This window comes from Myotis brandtii, unplaced genomic scaffold (genome assembly GCF_000412655.1).
Source record: "Myotis brandtii unplaced genomic scaffold, ASM41265v1 scaffold523, whole genome shotgun sequence".
NCBI classification, from domain to species: Eukaryota; Metazoa; Chordata; class Mammalia; order Chiroptera; family Vespertilionidae; genus Myotis; species Myotis brandtii.
The window spans coordinates 656,797-660,002 of NW_005369902.1; positions in this window are offsets into that span (position 1 = coordinate 656,797).

Below are 3,206 nucleotides of genomic sequence, written 5' to 3' on the forward strand. Positions count from 1 at the left end.
GCGCGGGCAGTGTTTCCCGGGCGGGCCTGCATCTATTTGGGGAAAGCAGGCATCAGTGATGTTGGTTGTCATCGGGGCTGAAATCAGAGGGGGGTGCTGCTCCGTTCCATCAGCGTCCTCTCCTGCCTCCTCTCCTGCCGTGGGCACAGGGGCTGGTGACTGTGTCTGGGGGGAGGGCAGGGCACCCCCTGGCAGTGAGCATCCCCCACCTCCTGCTGCTGTGCCCTCCGAGATAGTCAGGGGACGGAGGCCCAGAGCGGTGAGTCTCCAAGGCCTCAGACTGTGCATGGGGAGCAGGGGCCACGGGGCTCAAATGGGCACTGGCTGGCATTCCGTGTGAGGACAGCTCCGGCCGAGCATTTCAGAATACAGGATACCCAGGGCCTGCCTGGCTCGATTGGATCCAGGTCTCCCCGGCACCTGCAAGTGGAGTGATAGGTAACCATCTCTCCCTGGCACCTGGGTGTGGCCTGGACCTGGGAGCCCCCGGGAGCAGTAGGTGGAAGTGGATGAGGCACGTGTCAAGCCTGGGAACTCAGCCCATCCCAGGATGATCAGGGCTGGCGTTCCGTCGCAGCCCACCAAGCCTTTCGGCAGACCTTGCAGCCCTCCTGCTCCTCCGGGCTCTGCTCAGGGGCACTCTTTGCAGCTACCGGGGTCTTCTCCTTCCTTCCACAAAGGCCGGCCAAGCCCCTGCACTCCATTGAGGCAGGCTGAGTAGCCCCCAGGCGCGGGGAGAGCTGGCTCCTTCCTCCCAGGACGCTGGCTGCAGGGAGGAAGAAGCCGCTGGCTGTGGCTGGAACCGGGAGTCCCAGAGCCCGGAGCCTCGGTGGTGGGTATCATCTTATATCCTTCCAGCAGCCTCTGGAAGGAGGCCATGTTGGGCTGAGCCCTGAGCCCCTAGCACCTCCCTCCCACCTTATTCCCTGGCTGGACAGTTGTTAAAACCTTCTCCCTCATACACTCTAGAGCCAAACCTGCTTGTCACGTAGTCAGCGAGGTTCTGCACAGGGACTCGCATGGGTCTGTCTTCTAGATGGCAGCCTTTAAATGTTTGAAAACAGCGCTCCTGCCCCCTTCACTCCTCCCCACCCATCTTCCCTTCTCCAAGCCAAAGCCCCTGTTCCTGAAGCCCTAGGACATTCCCACATGACCCGACAGGGGCCAAACCTCTGGCTTCTAGGCTACTCACTGATTGTGTGACTCCGTTTTCCTAGTTATAACATGGAGGGGCTGGACCAGGAGGCCCCGCGGAACCGTTTCAGCCCAACACTCCACAGGCAGGTGGCTCAGAGTGAGGCTGCCTTTTGAATGGTGCACCACACTCTCCACGCCCAGGAGTGTTTCTTAGAGACCTCTGCCAAGCCAGGATCCGCTCCATCCTGGAGGAGGGTCAGCGATTGCTCTCTACTTAAAGCACAATCTTATATCCTTGCAGAAGCAGTTTATAACCACTGTAGAAATTTAGAAATCTGGAGCCTGGCCAGGGTTGCTCAGTGGTTGAGCGTCGACCTATGAACCAGGAGGTCACGGTTCGATTCCCAGGCAGAGCACATGCCCGGGTTGTGGGCTTGATCCCCAGTGTGGGGGGTGCAGGAGGCAGCCGATCCATGATTCTCTCTCATCATTGATGTTTATCTCTCTCTCTCCCTCTCCCTTCCTCTCTGAAGTTAATTATATATATAAAGAAAAGAAATATGGACAAGCAGAAATAAAGATATCATGTTCCCACCTCCCAGGGAGCCCCACTGTGGCACCTTGGTCACGTGCTTCCAGAGCGGTTTCTATGCGTATATGTAGATTTTCTCTATAAAATGAGATCATGCTGTGCAACTGTTTCATAGCCTGTTTTTTCCCCAGTTAAGTGATTCACATTTTTCTGCTTAAATAAATTCTCAGCTCATTTAATATGCAGACCTTATTCAGATTTCCTAGTTGGCCCCAAAATGTCCATTTTTTTCCTGTTATGTTTAAATTAATTTTCTCTTCAGATTCTTGTAACTGTGTAGTATAGCCAGTTGTTGTGACCCTTAGGTCTCTCTTACTCGAATGCAATTCCTTTTGTTTTTCAACCCTCACTGTTGAAGAGATCAGGCCTGTTGTCTGTGTCAGTGATTTCTTGAATCTAAACCTGTTACATGGCCCTGTTCCTACCAAATTCCATCCTGTCCATTTCATTCCATTGTAACAGGCACAAGAGAGAATATCAAATCCTAGCTCTGTCTCTCTCAGAGGCTGCGCTGCCTGCAGGTTGGAGAAGCTGGGGGTTCACAAGGCTGATTGTAAACGCGGGGCAGGACCACGGACAGGGCCGCACAGGGGCGGTCCTGCTCCCTGTAGGGCTGACTGAGACCCATAGAAAGACATTTTGCATCCCTACTCACTACACACCGACTTCACACGTGCATTACAAAATAGGATTGTCATTTCCCTGCTGGTAGGGATCCTTCCAAAATGCTCTGTATTCCATCCTTTCTATTTCATTTGTTTACAAACGAGGTAGAGCCCTGGCTGGTGTGGCTTAGTTGGTTGGAGTGTTGTCTTCTACACCAAAAGGTGGTGGATTTGTTCCTGGTTAGAACACATAACCAGGAAACGTGCAGAAGGCAGCCCACTGGTGTTTCTTTCTCTCGCACGCTCTCCTTCTCTCTCTGTCTCTGTCTCTCTCTCTCGCTTACTCTCTCTAAAAATCAATAAAATTTATTTTAAAAAATAAAAACAGGTAGAGACCTTGATTTCCCAACCCACTAGTGTTCCAGGGTGGACAGCTACCATTTGTTAGATGTAGGGTTTAGTGAACACCAATGATCCACTTTTTACCAACAACCCCCGGAAAACCAGGGATAGCAGAGTCAAATGCTTTGCAAAAATCAAAATATACTAGGTTTCAAGGTATACAATAAATATTCATGAGGCCATGCTGATATAAATAAATGATTCAATGAATGAATAAATAAATACTAGGAAACTCTCCTGTACAGATTCAAATAATTTCTGTAGAAAATTCCTCATCGAGGAGGCGGAGCTGTGAAGGTGACTGCCTTCCACAGGGCACAGTGTGGAAGGAGGGGGAGAGGAGCTTTACAGGGGAGAAGCTGAGAAGCACTTCCTTGCCAGGGGGTCAAGGTCGACAACAGTAATAGGTCGGGTAGATATGAGGTGATGAGAATGGCACTTTACCTCTATGATCTTCCTCCCAAAACCAT